Source organism: Podarcis pityusensis (assembly GCF_964106645.2).
Source record: "Podarcis pityusensis genome assembly, chromosome: Z".
NCBI classification, from domain to species: Eukaryota; Metazoa; Chordata; class Lepidosauria; order Squamata; family Lacertidae; genus Podarcis; species Podarcis pityusensis.
This window is the reverse complement of record NC_138044.1, coordinates 17,962,834-17,981,195: the sequence shown is the minus strand read 5'-3', so window position 1 is coordinate 17,981,195 and position 18,362 is coordinate 17,962,834. Positions and strand designations below refer to the sequence as shown.

Genomic DNA, 18,362 nt, shown 5'->3' with positions numbered 1-18,362 from the left:
AACTGGACACAGTACTCCAGGTGAGGTCTGACCAGAGACCAGAGAAGAAGAGTTTGGATTTGATATCCCGCTTTATCACTACCCGAAGGAATCTCAAAGCGGCTAACATTCTCCTTTCCCTTCCTCCCCCACAACGAACACTCTGTGAGGTGAGTGGGGCTGAGAGACTTCAGAGAAGTGTGACTAGCCCAAGGTCACCCAGCAGCTGCATGTGGAGGAGCGGAGACGCGAACCCAGTTCACCAGATTACGAGTCTATTCCTCTTACTACACCACACTGCAAAAAATATGTAAATTAGCCAGAACTGCATACAAAATTGTGTTTACTATGAGAAAAGTTTCTTTTTTAAATAATAAATTGCTACAGAAATGTGAAAAACTGAATTTAAGACTGGATAAATTGGAAAATAAGAGAGATTTATCCATCTCTAAACAGCACTGAAGTGACAGCAACATTCTGCAGTGTGTTTTTCTGGGGATTTATGCAGGTGTACCAAACGCAATACTTTTGAGCTGCATATCAAGGTTAAAGAATATCCATTGCCAATTGATTGCCAGTTGGAATCTGGACATCTGAGAGCACAGTGCTCCTCCATGTCCCTCCACATTCCCATTACAAGGGCAAGATTGGAAAAGCAAAACGAACGCTTGATCTATAGTTACCATTCCTACAAAACCAGCCTTGTTGCTCTATCAGTAGGGACTGCTTTCCCTTCACGACTCCGAGACTGTCTTTCATTGCTGTTCCCTGGGCAGGAAGAAAATGTCACTATGTCAATTGTCCCACATACAACAAGGCAACATGCTTTGAACATTGCAATTAAATCGAATAGGGCATTGATTGTCTGAGGGGTATTCATACATCTTACCATAAGTGCTGTGATGTTGGATGAAGATTGTTGCTAGAGGAAGATGGCAGGGGAGGGTCTTTCATGTCCTGGGGCATTCCATTATGCACAAGAGATATGGAGGGAATGCAAGAGGAAGTTTGGGTTTCCTTGGTGAGGAAGGAATGCTAGAGCCTTGGAACCATGAGGACTACGGTTTTACTTTATTTTTAGGGGAAGGTTTGCAGCCAGTTGTAGAGCATCTGTTTTGCGGGTTGAAGGCCCCAGCGTCAATCTCTGGCATCCCCAGTAATGGCTGGGACTGACTTCCTGCTTGAAACTGCCAAGCAATTCGCAACCAATGATCTGATTCAGTGGAAGTCATAAGAAGAGTCTGCAGGATTGGAACGAATGCCCATCTAGTCCAATATCAAAATGGTCCCCAAGATGCCCCAGTGGGAAGCCCACAAGCAGGACCCAAGAGCAACAGCAGCTCTCCCCTCCTGTAGTTTCCAGCAGTTTGTGTTCAGCAACATAATGCCTCTGGCAGTGAATACAGAACCATAGTCATTGTGGCTAATAGCCATTGATATATGTCCAATAATCTTTTAAACCCATCCAAGTTGTTGGTCACCACTGCATCTTAGAGGGGGAAGTTCAATAGTTTGGGTGAAGGAGGACTTTCTTTTCTGCCTTTAATCTTCCAATGTTGAGCTTCATTAGATTTCCATGAGTCTTGGTGTTATGAGAGAGGGAGAAGAACCTTTCTCTGTTCATTCTCTGCATGCCGTGCATAATTTTATAAAGGTTGACCTTGTTGTCTCTTGCGTGCCCTTTCTCTAAACTAAAAAGCCCTGAACTTTGTACCCTTTCTCACAGGGGAGTTTCCCACCACCACAAAAATAATAATAATAAAAAATCATTTTGGTTGCAAGTTTTTCATTAAATATAACATGTAGCTTGTCCTGGAATGTGTGCAGAGGAGGGCGACCAAGATGATCAAGGGTCTGGAAGCCCAAGCCTTGTGAGGAAAGGCTGAAGGAATGTTTAGTCTGGAGTAGAGGAGACCTGATAGGCATCTTCAAATATCTCAAGAGCTGTCCCATGGAAGATGGAGCAAGCTTGTTTTTTCCTGCTCTGGAGGGCAGGACCCGAACCAATAGTTTCAAGTTACAAGAAAGGAGATTCTGACTAAACATTAGGAATGATTTTCTGACAGTAAGATCCATTCAACAGTAGAATAGACTCCCTTGGAAGGTGATGGACTCTCCTTTGCTGGAAGTTTTTAAACAGAGATTGGGCTGCCATCCATCTGGGAATCTTTAGCTGTGGTTCCTGCATTGGGGTTGACCTTTGGGTTCCTTCCCAACTGTACAATTCCATTATTATATGAGCTCCAACACATTTCATTCTGAGAGTCCCAAATCACGGGCTTAAATCTGTATGCTAATTTCTTATTTTCCTAATCCTATTTGATTTTTTTTTAAAGACACCAAGAATAGTCTGTGCCTTTCCTTTTTATTACAAAAAAAGAAAAAGCCCAGCAAAGTGTGCTTCAATCCTGTGGTATATTTTAGCAGATTTATCTGGCAGCTGCCAAGCCAAGGTTCCTCCTCAGACAGAAAACAGACTTCTCAGAAATGTGAGGATACTTGATTAATCCCAGGAGAGTCCGGAGTGAGTTCAGCTACTGGAAATAGATTTCTTCATTATTACAGAGCAATTTGGGGGTGGGGCCTGTGTGTTGCAAAAAAGGAGGTCCAAAAAAACTGGAAAGTGTAAGTAACTGTCTTCGTATTCTGTTGGTTATTCCACAGGGGAATGTTGAACCAGCTAAGAAGTGGGCGGAAAGATTAATTCTTCCATTGACTGGGTACTGTCTGCATGGATGGTTATTATTTTCTCCTCTTAGTAATATTCTCCACAGTGATGCTGGCTTGAAGATTTTCAAAATCCGAGGCAAAATCATACTCAGATTCATACCACATGAATAGAGTAAAGGCACAGGGAGGGTTTCCTTATACTGCAAATCAGTGTATGCAGTATTGAACTAGATGGACCAATAATCTGATAAGGAAGATTCCTACGTTCCTATTTAATTTATGGATACAGTATCCAGCCCATTTTCAGAACTTTTATGATGACTAGAATCTGACTTTATGTTTAGGGAAATAGCAAAGTATAGATAACCTGCAGAGTGTTTAGGGGCATAGCTGAGTGTAGAGAACGTGTTTTGCATGAAGTAGGTCCCAGATTCAGTCCACATATTCACCAGGGAAGGTTGCCTCCACAGTTGGGAGGCAGCAGTGCTTCTAAATAATACTGAAGGAGTGGGGAGAGCTCTCAGCAGCCTTTGATACCATCAATCATGGCATCCTTTTGGACCGTCTAGAGGGGCTGGGAGCTGGGGGCACTGTTATACAGTGGTCCAGCTCCTTTCTCCCGGGCCATGTCCAGAAAGGGGGGGGGGGGTTCAGACCCCTGGGCTCTCACTTGTGGTTCCATCCTCTCCCCCATGCTTTTTAACATCCATGTGAAGCTGCTGAAAGAGATCATCAGGGGGTTTGGGCTGGGTGTTCATCAATATGCAGAAGATACCCAGCTCTACCTCTCTTTTAAATCAGAACCAGTGAGGGCAGTGAAGGTCCTGTGTGAGTGCCTGGAGGCGGTTGGAGGATGGATGGCGGCTAACAGATTGAGGTTGAATCCTGACAAGACAGAAGTACTGTTTTAGGGGGACAGGGGGCACGCAGGTGTGGAGGACTCCCTGGTTCTGAATAGGGCAACTGTCACCCTGAAGGACCAGGTGTGCAGCCTGGGAGTCATTTTGGACTCACCGCTGTCCATGAAGGCACAAGTCAATTCTGTGTCCAGGGCAGCTGTTTATCAGCTCCATCTGGCATGCAGGCTGAGACCCTCCCTGCCCGCAGACTGTCTCGGCAGAGTGGTGCATGCTCTAGTTATCTCCCGCTTGGACTACTGCAATGTGCTCTATGTGGGGCTACCTTTGAAGGTGACTCGGAAACTACAACTAATTTAGAATGTGGCAGCTAGACTGGTGATTGGGAGTGGCCGCAGAGACCATATAACACCGGTCCTGAGAGACCTACATTGGCTCCCAGTTTCCGAGCACAATTCAAAGTGTTGATACTGACCTTTAAAGCTCTAAATGGCCTTGGCTCAGTAAACCTGAAGGAGCATCTCCACCCCCATCATTCTGCCCGCACACTGAGGTCCAGCTCCGAGGGCCTTCTGGTGGTTCCCTCACTGCGAGAAGTGAGGTTGCAGGGAACCAGGCAGGTAGTGGGGCCCGCCCTGTGGAACTCCCTCCCATCAGATGTCAAGGAAATAAACAACTATGACTTTCAGAAGACATCTGAAAGCAGCCCTGTTTAGGGAAGTTTTTAATGTTTGATGTTTTATCGAGTTTTTAATATTCTGTTGGAAGCCGCCCAGAGTAGTTGTTGTGTTTGGGTCCTGCTTGTGGGTTTCACATAATGCACACGGGGTTGGCCACGGTGAAGACAGGATCACATAGCTTACCCCAAAACATTATGGGAACCATAGTTTACCCCTCCCAGGATATAATTCTCAGCTCCCTTAACAAACTACAGTTCTCAGGATTTGGGGGGAAGTAATGTGCTTTAGATGTCTGGTGTGTACCCAGCCTTGGTCCAGAAACTGCTCCAAGCAGAGGACTGCTTTTTGCAAGATGACCATTCTGTGCATAACCAAGAAAGCCTCTACTTCTCAACCTCTCTCATGGAAGATAAGGCTATTTAGGTCTACTAGCCAAGGTGGCTGTGCTCTGCCTCCACAGTCAGAGGCAGAAATGCTTCTGAATATCAGTTGCTGGAAACAGCAGTAGGGGGGAGTATTGCTGTTGTGCTCAGGTTCTGCTTGTGGGCTTCCTTTATATATATATAATTAAAGTTTGAAAAAGAATATCAAATACCCAATATCTTTTTTTAAAAGCTAAATAACTAAACCATTTTTTAAATAATAAAAAAACCAAATAGAAGAAAAGGAAAGGGGAGGGGAGCTTTTGTTTCTTAGAAAATAATTCAAAGCATCTACTTCAAGATAACACCCAACATTTCCACTATCTATAAACCAATATTTTCTTCAATCCTTAAACCCAGATAGAATAAGTTCATTTTCTTTTTCAAGCTAGAGATATATAAAGAGTTTCCAATCTTTAGTAAATATTGATAGTGAATTTTCTCTGAATAAACACATCAACTTTGCAATCACAGCTAAGTTGAATAATTTTAATAACCATTCCTCCATGATACGTAATGAAGAATCTTTCCATCTTTGTGCATATAAAAGTCTCACTGCAGTGATCATGTACTGAAATGTTTCGTTGTCTTGTTCTAATTGTATATTCATAAATCCCAGCAGGAAGAGCTCTGGTTTCAATTGAACATTAACCTTCAAAATCTTCTGTATCAGTGTATGTATTTGTATCCAATATTTTTTAGCTTTTTTACATGTCCACCATGCACGATAAAACATCCCTTCATGTTCTTTACACTTCCAACATACATTTGGAAAATTTTAATACATTCTAAATAACTTCTTGGGAGTTAGGTGCCAATGATACATCATTTTGTAAAAATTTTAGATCATAACATAATACGTATTTAAACCCTTTAATCCATATATGTTCCCACTGTTCCATATTATAACCAGGTTGGTTTTTTTGCCCATTTAATCATGCATTCTTTAACTTGTTCTTCTTGTATTTCAAATTTCAATAAGTTTATAACGTGCTCATCATCTGTACACGATTGTATTTCAAAATCTTTTTTTTTGTTCTGTGCCAAAATTCTTTTCATCCAACTAAAATCTCTGTGTTAGTTGTAAATGAGAAAACCATTGGAAACTATCACATTCCACTGTTAACTGTTCCCTTGTTTTGATGTTATAATCTCCTTGACTCCACTCTAATAACTCTTGATAAGTTAACCCAGTGGTGGAACTTCATGCTCTGGCACCAGGGGGCGGAGAGCAGGTGGGGGCAGGGCTGGTGCGCGACATGCTGCCTGTAGGGGCATGGTGCGCATCCTGGGGGTGTGGTGTGCTGCCTGCAGGGGCATGGTGGCCAGTGCAGGCGAGGGGGCAGCCGTGATAGCACCCCACCAAGATCACACTGCCGGGGATGGTGCGCTCCCCCCCGCACTCCTCTTCCTCAGCCAGTGAGTTAACCATTTCTCTTTGGTGTGAAAAGCTTTTTGTGGTGAAATTTGTAAGAGCACACAACCTAGGTTTATATCTATTCCAAGTTCTATGGCATGTGTATTAATTTGATTTTTAAAATCCACATTAACTTTGACTTTATCATAACACAAATATCCATGGCATCCAAACCTTGAATCAAGTTTCCTATTCCTCTCCTTCATCCACACTAAGCAACAAGCCGCAAAGCACAGTTTCAAGTCAGGTAAACCCCTTTCTCCCCTTTCCTTTGCATTGTTCAATACTTTAATCCCACCCCCCACCCCCGCCATAGAGAGTTAGATACATCTTTTTGCCATTGTTTAAATGGTAAATCATTGGTCAAAATAGGTATTGTTTGAAATAAAAAAAATCATTCTTGGCAAAACATTCATCTTTATCACTGAGATTCTACTCAATAATTACAGTTCTAGCACCTCCCATCTTGACATACCTTGTTTTTATTTCAGCCCATGTTTTAACATAGTTAATTTGAAACAACATGCAATTCATATTTGTCGTAGTAATACCCAAGTATTTTATTTTTTCAGATTTGAAACCCTGCTTTTTCTGTTGTCATACTCTTTAGTAACATTTTTGCTTTCTGGTTATTAATCTTATGTTATACCAAAATCATTGAGTGGGCTTCCCATAATGGCCATTTGCTCAGTCACTGTGAGAACAGGATGCTGGACCAGATGGGCCATTGGCCTGATTCAGCAGCGCTCTTCTTATCTTCTGCTCTTCAGTGGGCCAAAGTAGACTTCCATTCCACTGAAGTCTTTGGAAAGCTAGAAACACAGATGTAACGCAATCCTGGAAGGCGCCAAATGAGCGACTTCCTATATTGAGGGAAGCGGGGGAGTTTGGGCAGCCTGATGAGTATCAAGGCTCAAGTTTTCCATTGGTTTTATGGACCACCATGAGAACATGTCCCTGCTAAGGTCTTGGGCAAAGTTGGGAGGAGAGAAGTAGGCTGAGCACATGAGCAACTGGGAAAATGCAGGCTGGCTAGTTTTGCTCCACTGACCTCATTCATTCCTGCAACTCATACATAGCCCAACGCAGTTGGCATCTTGTTCCTATGGAGCACCTGTCCAAGAAGTAGAAGAAAATACTCTCTGTGTGTCTGAGGTTACAGAGAAAGCAAATTTATTCCGTATTTCACAGAATGAGCTGGTAAAACTGTTTCTGGGTTGAATCAGTTCAGAATGCCAGTGGGGGAATTGAGGGCCAGAATGTTCCTCCGTTTTAATAGCAATGACAACAGAAACCCCCCTCCCCCGTATTTAAAAAGGCATTCTAGGATCCTACCTGCCAATTGTTTTAGGATCCAAGCTTAGTACAGTGGTACCTCGGGTTAAGTACTTAATTCGTTCCGGAGGTCCATTCTTAACCTGAAACTGTTCTTAACCTGAAGCACCACTTTAGCTAATGGGGCCTCCTGCTGCTGCCGCGCCGCCGGAGCACGATTTCTGTTCTCATCCTGAAGCAAAGTTCTTAACGTGAAGCACTATTTCAGGGTTAGCAGAGTGTGTAACCTGAAGCGTATGTAAGCTGAAGCATATGTAACCCGAGGTACCACTGTACATAACAGGAAAGGACATCGCTCAGCAGTAGAGCATTTGCTTTGCACGCAGAAGGTCCCAGCTTCAATCCCTAGTAACTCCAGACAGGACTAAGAGAGACCCCGGTTTGAAATTCTGGAAAGCGCCTGCCAGTCAGTGTAGACAATACAGAGTTAGATGGACCAAAGGGCTGACTTGCAATAAAGACAGCTTCTTATATTCTTATTTACTTCAGCCCTTTGTTTTAAACAAATGAGGATTAGAATCTCACATCCCCAAGTACAGTTGGGAATATCCTCTGCCTGAAATCCCGCAGAGGTGCTTCCAGTCAACATAGACAGTGCTCAACTGGCTGCACCAAGGATCTGACTTGGTGCACGACAGCTTCCAATGTCTCCACCCTGTGATTAGTCATTTCCATTAGCTGTGTTTCCTGCATTGCAAGGGATTGGACTAGATGACCCTTGGGGTCCCTTCAAATTCCACAGTTCTGTGATTCTATGATTCTGCCCTCACAGCAGCCAGCCACAGACAGTGCAACTTGCACCAGATTTCATTCTTACCACCTGGTGGAAAAGGAATGACAGGAAGAAAGAATGAATGGGGAAGGGGCAAAGTACAGTCCAAAGAAAGGTGAAAACTTTTAATGCAGCAGCTGAACAGCTTGGCAGGGCTGACTGGAAATTCCTAAACTTATGAACATGAGGTAATCCTGACGTAGGTGAGATATGAAGGTGGGGTACGTCCTCAGAGAAGAGTTCAAAGTCTGCTCGACTCCTCCAGGGTCGACATCACGGTCTTCAATGATCAGACTCCAAAATTTGCCAGAAGAGACCCACTTCTTTCCAGCAAAACATCTCATCCAGGAACAGTATGGCTCAAGCTGAGCCTAAGTTGCTCTCCAACTAAGAAGTTATACCGGGGGGGGGGGAGGGAGCAGACGAGGAAGACAGATACGAAGGAGAGCCTGCTAGCCCATCTAAGACGAGCATCCTGTTTTCACAGTGGCCAACCAGATGCCCCAAATGAGAAACCCACAAGCAGGACACGAGCACACAAAAAATATTCTCTGTTTTTTGTTCCCCATTATCTGGTATTCAAAGGTAGGCTGACCTTGATCATGAAGGTTCTGGTGTCACAATAGGCCTCCATAGCAAAAGCTCTGCTGGGTCAGGCTAATGGGCTGTCTAGTCCAGCATCCTGTTTTCACCATAGTCACCCAAATGCCTATTATGGGAAACCAGGGACGTGGGTGGCGCTGTGGGTTAAACCACAGAGCCTAGGACTTGCCGATCAGAAGGTCAGCGGTTCGAATCCCTGCGACGGGGTGAGCTCCCGTTGCTCAGTCCCTGCTCCTGCCAACCTAGCAGTTCGAAAGCACGTCAAAGTGCAAGTAGATAAATAGGTACCGCTCTGGCGGGAAGGGAAACGGTGTTTCCGTGCGCTGCTCTGGTTCGCCAGAAGCGGCTTAGTCATGCTGGCCACATGACCCGGAAGCTGTACGCCGGCTCCCTCAGCCAATAAAGCGAGATGAGCGCCACAACCCCAGAGTCGGCCAGGACTGGACCTAATGGTCAGGGGTCCCTTTACCTTTAGTCCAGCATCCTGTTTTCACCATAGTCACCCAAATGCTGATTATGGGAAACCAGCAAGCAGGATCTGAGCACAAGAGCACTATCCTCTCCTATGGCTTCCAGCAACTTGGATTCGGAAGCATTACTGTCTCTAGTCTCCACAGTTCTAAATATAGGGCTGACATCAATAGGAACAAAGGAAAGCTGTCTTCTACTGAGTCAGACCACTGGTCCATCTAACTCAGTGCTGTCTACGCTCCTTGGAAATACCTCTCTGCAGTTTCAAGGAGGGGACATTCCCAGCCCTACTGGAGATGCCATAGGGGGTTGAAGCCGGGACCTTCTGCATGCCAAGCAGATGTTCTGCCACTGAGCTCTGCGTGTGCAAGAGCACAGCCCTAGTTTACACCATCTTTTATTTATTAGCGACTGTTCTTCCCAATTGCAGCACAATTTCTATCATCATAAACAGGAAATTCCACACGCAAAAGGGTGTGTATGGAGACAAGTGTGCTTGCTCCACCTCCTATCCCCGTAGCCCTTTATGCATTCAAAGACCACCATCTGAAGTGGGGCTCCTTGCTTCTACTTGGTGTGATACAGAATTAATGGACACAACTACCTTAGGTCCATTAATTTCAGTGGATATACTCCTGAGTAAAACTTAGTTGGGATATAATATATTATTCCCAGAGAGAATTTTTGCAAATGCCCATATGACGCAATCGCCTGCAAGGCAATAAACACGCCTACTGAAATAATTGCAGCTAGGTTAGAAATGTATTGTCAATTTCAGTGGGTCTACTGATATTAGTAGGACCAACACTGGATAACACCCTGTTTGGTTTACATTTCCCAACTCAAAAAAACCGTTTATGGATTAAAAACACACGCTGGACATTCCTGGCTGTATCTCAGTGTGGCATCCTGTTCTCCGGAAGTTTGAACAGAAGACTGGGATCCAGAAAAAAAATAGCAGCTAAAGGGGTGGGGGGTTGTGGCTTCAATGCACTGCAGTTGTCAACAGGCTTGCCAGAATAACAAAGCCATCTCCAGTCAAACACATGGAGAGCAGATTGTCGCAAACCAAATTAATAAACTGGGGGGGGGGGGAGATTTTCCTGCAGTGCGAGCGAGGGCTTGATCCTATAAAGAGCTGATGACTACAGTTGGCTGACGTTTTTTATCTGCTAGTGGAGAGCATGAGAAAAAGCATTATGATCTAGAGGCAGGGAAAGAGAGAGCTGGCAGATTCGTTAGATTGTTCTGATGCAACCTGCGAGGCAGAACATCTCTCGCTAGGCTAGGCTTGGGAAGAATTTCACCTGGTTCCCATTTTTAAGTGAACTGACCCAATTTGCCCCTCTCGAACAATCCGCACTATACATTTGAAGCAGTGCCATGCCACTTTAAACAGCCATGGATTCCCACAAAGAATCCTGGGAACTATAGTTTGTTAAGGCTGCTGAAATGCAATATCTACATCTGATGGGCACCATGGTTTTCTTTCCAGTAACCAAAAGCAAGCTGGTCTAAAAAGAAGGATAAAAACAAAAATAAAACCAGCAGTTAAAAATGTTCATTATGAAATCAAATTACATATCTGGGTACGCTTGCCTAAACATCCCCCCCCCCCAATTATTAGCTATTTGTTTATTAACTGTGTAAATGTCTGGTGACCTCACCTCAAAAAGGATATTGTAGAGTTAGAAAAGGGTAATCAAAATGATCAAGGGGATGGAGCAACTGCACAAATCTTGCAGAGTTTGGGACTTGCGGTGGGGGGGGGGCATTGGAGAGAGGACAAGACAACAAGTTAGAAATTTATAAAATTATGCCAGGTATGTAGAAAGTGGATAGAGAAGGGAATTCTTCTCTCACTCCCAACAATAGAACTCACGGACATTCAATGCAGCTGAATGTTGGAAGATTGCCGGTGGATAAAGTCCTACTCCATGCAATGTATAGTTAAACTGTGGAACTCACTCCCACAGGAGGCAGTGATGGCCACCAATTGGGATGATTTTTAAGAAGACACTGGAGAGATTCATGGAGGAGAGGTCTATAAATGGTTACCAGCCACAGTGGCTACGCTTTGCCTCCACAGTCAAAGACAGTAAATGCTTCTGAATACCAGTAGCTGGAAACCACGGGAAAGGAGAGGGCTCTTGCACTTGGCTCCTCCTTGTGGGCTTCCTATTGGGGAATCTGGCTACCTACTCTGAGAATGATCCAGCAAGTACTTCTTATTTCCTTATGATTGAGGTCGTTCCAAGCTGCCTTTTATCGTACAACACCTTGGGATGGTTTACAATGAAAAGTGAATAGTGTTTTTAAAAAATAAGTACCGGTAAAAGAGGGACGCGGGTGGCGCTGTGGTCTAAACCACAGAGCCTAGGGCTTGCCAATCAGAAGGTTGGCGGTTTGAATCCCCGCAACGGGGTGAGCTCCCGTTGTTCAGTCCCTGCTCCTGCCCACCTAGCAGTTTGAAAGCACGTCAAAGTGCAAGTAGATAAATACCGTATTTTTCGCCCCATAGGACGCACTGCCCCATAGGACGCACCTAGTTTTTTTTGGGGGGGAAATAAAGAAAAAAAATTATTCCCCCCCCCCCAGGCACGGGGCTGGCGCGGGGGAAGCCCGAGCTTCCCCCGACCCCAGCCCCGAGAACAGCCTGCTATCCGCAAGCCTAGGGAGCCCGGCGGGAAGTTGCACCGGTCTCCCCAGGCTTGCGGAGAGCTGCGCGAAGCCCGGGCGTGCTCTTCAGCGCGCACTAGGCTTCGGAATGCAGGCAGCTCTGTGCAGCTCTCGGGAGCCTGGTGCGACTTCGTGCCAGGCTCCCTAGGGCTGCGCAGAGCTGCGCTAAGCCTGCGACTGCAGGCAGCTCTGCGCAGCTCTCGGGAGCCCAGCGCGAAGTCGCGCCGGTCTCCCGAGGGTTGCGCAGAGCTGCCTGAAGCCTGGAGAGCAAGAGGGGTCGGTGCGCACCGACCCCTCTCGCTCTCCAGGCTTCAGCGAAAGCCTGCATTCACCCCATAGGATGCACACACATTTCCCCTTCATTTTTGGAGGGGAAAAAGTGCGTCCTATAGGGTGAAAAATACGGTAGGTACCACTCTGGCGGGAAGGTAAACAGCGTTTCTGTGCGCTGCTCTGGTTCGCCAGAAGTGGCTTAGTCATGCTGGCCACATGACCCGGAAGCTGTACGGCGGCTCCCTCGGCCAGTAAAGCGAGATGAGCACCGCAACCCCAGAATCGTCCGCGACTGGACCTAACGGTCAGGGGTCCCTTTACCTTTACCTTTACTGGTAAATACCAGCAGGGACTGGAAGGTGGGTTTGACTTGGCAAATGAAGGGGACCCAGCTCTTCCATCAATCAACAGCAAAGCGTTCAAAGATGCAGCCAGGGGCAGGGTGCCCAGGTCTTCTGCTGCCTTTGCTCTTTTTCAGAGGTGGGGAAAAACACGGGAAAAACACGTTCCAACTTAATCATAATCCACCCCTGGCAGAAGGTACAGTGTCAGGCAAATGAAGGCAGGGTTTTGATGTGTGTGGCCTGGAGCGAAAGGCCTTCTAATCTCAACGACACACCTCCAAGTTGTGGCGGGGGGTGGCTGGTGAGTGGGAGATCATTTCCCTCCCCACATCCAACCACCTGACTTTCTTTTCACTGCCTCAAATGCAAGTCTGCAATCAGCTTTGCATCTCGCATTGTGACATTTCGTGTGGGAATGTAGAAGCTGCTCTGGGAGGGAGGTGGTTGTTGTTTTGTACAAAACAAGTCTGCTAAGGAGTTTTCAATCGAGAAGACCCATTGACCCATTCTGCCAATTTGAGGGACGGAAACAGCATACCTGGACTTGCAGACTAGCCCAATTGTACAGCTTAAGCAAATAGAATTGTAGAGTTGGCAGGGATCCCAAGTGTCATCTAGTCCAACCTCCTGCAATGCAGGAAGCACAACTAAAGAATCTTTGTGTGATTGTACCAAAGTAAGTGCACTGAGCCTGGATAGCTCAGTTGGTTAGAGTGTGGTGCTGATAATGCCAAGGTTGCAAGTTTCTGCATTGCAGGGGACTGGACTAGATGATCCCCAGGGTCCCCTCCAACTCTACAACTCTACTATTCTATGATTTCCATTGGTGAATCCAGTACTGTCAACAATGACTGGCAGGGACTTTCTAGGGTTTCAGGCAGGGGACATTCCCAGCCCTACCTGGAAGTGCTCTGGGAACCTGGGGTCTTCTTCATGCAAAGTAGATGATATGCCACTGAGCTATATCCGCTTCAACTAAACATTGTAGTCATTATTGTTCTGCCTCTGACATTGGAGGTAGGAGGGGATCTGGAAATCTGCCTAATGAGCCAAAATGTTGCTTCATCTGGCTCAACAATCTCTAGGGTTTCAGGCAAGGAACATTTCCAGCCCTACCTGGAGATGTTGCAGGTTGAACCTTGGGCTTTCCGTATAAAAGCAGATGCTCTTCCACAGAACTATAGCTCTTTACCAAAAAAACCAATGTAAGATTCTAGTCCTCATTGTTTTCTATAAGCAAAATAATAACACAGAAGACCAATGTTCTACGTTGACAGGCAGCAGTGGCTCCACAAGGTCTCAGGCTGGGGTCTCTCTCAGCCCTACCTGGAAATGCCGTTGGGAAACTTCTGCATGCCCAGCAGATGTGCTGTCCATGAGTATGGATATCCTCCCCCATCAAATCCTTCTGCTCCACCACACAGCCTCTCCATGATGTTATTTCTCATTGATCTGCTTAGTTTTTTTTTATTAAGTTATGTATTTTTGAGTTTTTAACTGTAAGTCACCCTGGGATCCTCAGATGAAGTGTGTGTGTGTGTGTGTGTGTGTGTGTGTAATAAATTAATATATAAAGTTAACAAATAAAATAATGATAATAAAATTTCCAGGTCCTCGACTCACAAGGAGCAGCTGTTTGGCCTTATTGGAAAACACTTTTTTTTTTTGTCTTTTAATATTTTCGGGAGGGAGGTGGTGGAGATTGTACATTACAAAAAGCTGTTTTAATTGTCTCTGCTTGGCCTCGACCAGCTGGCAGACACTCTCCTCCGAAAAGCGTGTGTTGATTCTGATCAGATGTCTAACATTTTCCACAGGAGATGCCAAGTTGAGGAACATTTTTCCCCTCTTTGGAAAGTGGTGGAGATGACCATGTAACACTGGTTATGGGGCAGCTCAGAAAAATGCAACAAACGAATAAATAAGGGTAGAAAGGAAGCCTGGGCAAAAGAGGAAGCAAAAGCAAATACATAAAGATCGCTGGATGGAAACAGGGGCTGTTTCATAGAATCATGGAATTGTTAAAAGAGGCCCCATGGGCCATCTACCTCAGTAATGCTATAGACTCAGCACCCTGTAATGTAATGCTATAGACTCACAGCTAAGGACAGTTGGCCCTTCTACCTCTGCTTAAAAGCCTCCCAGGAAGGATAGTCCACCATCTTCCTAGGGAGTCCATTCCACTGTTGACCAGCTCTTAGCCTCAAAAAGCGATATCTTCCTAACAGCTCAAGTGTCCACTTGCTGCAGGCACAGAAAGACCAAATCACATAACACAATAGCCATAGTTCCAAATCCAAGAAGCAGAGCCAGGCCAAGCATAGGTCAGGTTCCATCAAAGCAAAGTGAGGCACAACTGAGGGTTATGCCTAGATCAAAAGAAGGCAGAATCCCGAATGTAAAGAAGCACGGCGGATCAGCATTGGAGCCTAGGCTAGAGGTCAGGCAAGACTGATTGGGGCATAGGATAAATAGGACTGCAGCTTCCTTTCAGCACCTAGCCCTGTGCCTGATGCACAGTGCCTATGCCCTCAAAGGATCTTAGCCTCTTTTGTAGGAACTGTGGACTCTTGGGGGCCTGGGGGAGGCTGCCAAACCCTCTGAGTGTCCCTATTTTACAGGGACAGTCCTGGATTTAAAGAAGCCATCCTGGTTTCTGATTTGACCCTGGAATGCCCCGCTTTTCCTTAGCGCATCCCTATTTTTCATTGGGGAAATGTAGGAGGGTATGGTAGGATGTCACTATTTTCATCGGAGAGTGTGGAGTTATCTGACCCCCAAGCCATCGAAAGGCAGCCCTGTATAGGGAAACATTTTTTAAAATGTTTAATGTTTTACTATGTATTTATATATGCTATTATTATTGAATAGGACATCCCCATTTTCAATGCAGAAATGTTGAAAGGTATGGGGTCTGCTATGTCCTCTAAGCTGGAGTCCTCAGAGTCTGAAGACTGTGTTGCTATTAATTTATAAAGCCCTTAACAACTTGGGGCCAGTTTACCTGTGAGATCCCCTTGCCCCATATACTCTCACTCAACTGCTTCAGTCCGCAGAACTGGCCCTTTCACAGCTGCTACATAACACCCACTCTGCATCTGTAAGAATTTAATTTTTTACTATGGTGGCACTTTGGAACTCGCTGCCTAGTGACAACAGGCAGGCACCTTCGCTGTACTTTCTTTGATGCCTGCTAAAAACATTTTTTGTTTAGACAAGCCTGCCCAGACATGCAGAATGTTGATGTGTGTTTAAATCTGTTTTTAGTTTGTTGCTGTTTTCATTTTCATTTTATTTTTTGGAATGTTTTTAAATAGTTGTTCTCAACTGTTTTTATTGAAGTAGATCAAGCAATACAGTAAAAAATAACTATTCTACCAGCCAAATATTAAGTCTCTTCTATACAAGCAGTGTATAAATTTTAAATAAATAAAATTGTAATGCAAGAGAGTAGCTGCCATTGAGATCTCCTGTGATGTTGGAACTCCCCAGGATACCTCAAGCTGTGGTGGGGATACCTCAAGCTGTTTCACCTTTTCTTCTGTTCAGATATATCCTCTGACTCTATGGCCTCTTCGTTTGCGAACAGGGAGCCCACACACTGCCTTCCCAAAGCTCAGCACCTCGCTTACCTGGTTTTGGAAAGGCAGGGCGAGAGCAGCAGGGGAGGGCGACAAATGTTGCTGAAGGCCTCCGAAAAAGGCCTAGAGGTCTGCATGTGGCCCTTGGACCATGCGTTGGACCACCCTGATGTAGGTTATATGAGGCTGGTTATCCCACACTGCTTGCAAATCAAGTGATCTGCTATTGGTCTACGTCCCTTCTCCCCAAGAAGCCTTAAGATTCTAGTCCTGTTTTGAATAAAGGGCTGAATTAAAAAAGAATACAGAGAGATGCCTTATACTAAGTCAGAACATTGATCTACCTAGTTCAGTATTGTCTACACTGTCTGGCAGCAATTCTCCAGTGTTTCAGACAGGGATTATTCCCAACCTCACCTGGAGATGCTGCTGGGATTGAACCTTGTATAAAGTAGAAATCACTGCTACTGAAATGTGGCTCTATAGTGAGGAATGGAGAAGACTGTGCAGGACTGACGAGAGAAGGAGAGAGGGATGGAAACAGGCAGTCTCTCTCTCTCCTTGAACACTGACGCCACACTCCTACTTTCAAAGGTAATAAGGGAAGGGAAGGCTCCCCGAGGAGCAGTTAAAAACAGAGAGATGTTGGCAAGCAGGGAGGATCCAGCATCTGCTTCATTTGAAAACACACGTCGGAGAAACATAATCACTCCCCATAACTGCCGACGTGCTCTCATTGGATGCTGTCTGTCGAAAGTCCTGTCGGCCTGCTTTGTGGGGCGAAAAGGAAGGTGGTGAGCATCTGCAGGAGGGGATTACAATCAGGATGTAATTTAGCAAGGTTTCTGCATCTGCTGGAAGGCGCCATTGCAAACCCCCTTCCCTCACCCCAAACATCGTGCAACAAAGTAATGCAATCAGTGCAGCGTCAGAAGCAGGGCTGGAAAGGCATCAAGCCCAACCCTTTTCTCAGTGAAGAATGCAGCTCCAGAGCATGACCTCAGGGGCCAGGGGGCCAGTCCCAGGAGGTGGTGTAAGAACATAGAAAGAGCCTGGGTGCTGGATCAGGCCAAAGGGGGCCCATCTAGTCCAGGATCCTGTTCTCATAGTGGCCAACCAGGTGCCTCCTTTGGAAAGTCACCAACTTTCCAAAGGCTTTGAAAGAGGATTTTGGAGGAATTCACAAAGGAGGATGAGGCTATCAATGGCTATGCTCCGCCTCCACAATCAGGGGTAGCAATGTTTCTGAATACCAGTTGCTGGGAACTGTGTGAAGGGAGAGGGCTCTCCTGCTCAGGACCTGCTTGCAAGATTCCCATTGGGGCATCTTGTTGGCCATGGTGAAAACAAGGAGCTGGACTTTATGGACCACCAGCCTGATCTAGCAGGGCTGTTCTTATATTTTACCTTCACTGTTGGAGTCAGTACACCTCTGAATACCAGTTGCCAGGAATCACTGTGAGAAGCCAGGATGGTTGACCAGAAGGAACACTGACTTGATCCCATGGGGCTCTTCTTATGTGCTTATGCTCCTCAGGTAGGGCTGGACCCAATAGTCACTAAGAGGCAGATCCCAAAGCAAAGAGAACCTTATCCTCCTGCTGTCTTCTGAGAATGAGAACAACCTTAAGATGGGACCAGCTGTAGAGAAGATGGGGAGTCTTTAATTCCACCTGAGCTAATGGCAGCGAACACAAACAATAAGGCACTCGGTATGCAGGAACAGATGTTCCATAGGCAAACATGCCAGGGCAATTCTGAAAAGGACATCATGTAGTTCTGCATGTCTTAGGTGATTCTGATTCATTTTGACAGGATGCTCTGGTTGCAAAGTGGAGGGTGGAGCAGGCGGCAGCAGCAGCCTGAGGTGAACGCTCCTGTATCAAGAACTTCTCCCTCTCCCCCTAGGTGTCGGGAGGTCACTTTCCAATTTCCATAACCAGAGGGCATAAGCTTTCGTGACTCATGAATCACTTACGGGTTCCTGATGCAGAAGCGTCTGAGACGGTGCCCCCATTCCTCATTGCTAGAGACTGGGTGGAGGAAATCTTTTGTAGCTGCTGCTGTCTGGAAAGTTTTATTCACCTGTTTGAAGAAGGCTCCCATTTCTCTCTCTCTCTCTCTCTCTCTCTCTCTCTCTCTCTCTCTCTCTTTCAGGAGGCTTTAGAATTTCATTCTAAGAGGGTGCATGATTTAATTTCCCATTGCAAAGCATTCGTGAGAGGCGTGTGATTCTATGCATTAAACATTTCTTCCAATGTAAGAGCCTGGCTGGATCA

The 18,362-nt window shown here is 45.6% G+C and overlaps 1 long non-coding RNA gene across 1 annotated transcript in view; it reads right to left on the bottom strand.

Moving 5' to 3' along the window:
* Window positions 1–18,362, bottom strand: part of LOC308468092 — a 37,392-nt gene that overhangs the window by 2,367 nt on the left and 16,663 nt on the right. Inside the window, exon 3 of the long non-coding RNA XR_013981465.1 lies at window positions 7,077–7,139. This is a non-coding gene — a long non-coding RNA (uncharacterized lncRNA). The remainder of the gene's footprint in view (window positions 1–7,076; window positions 7,140–18,362) is intronic.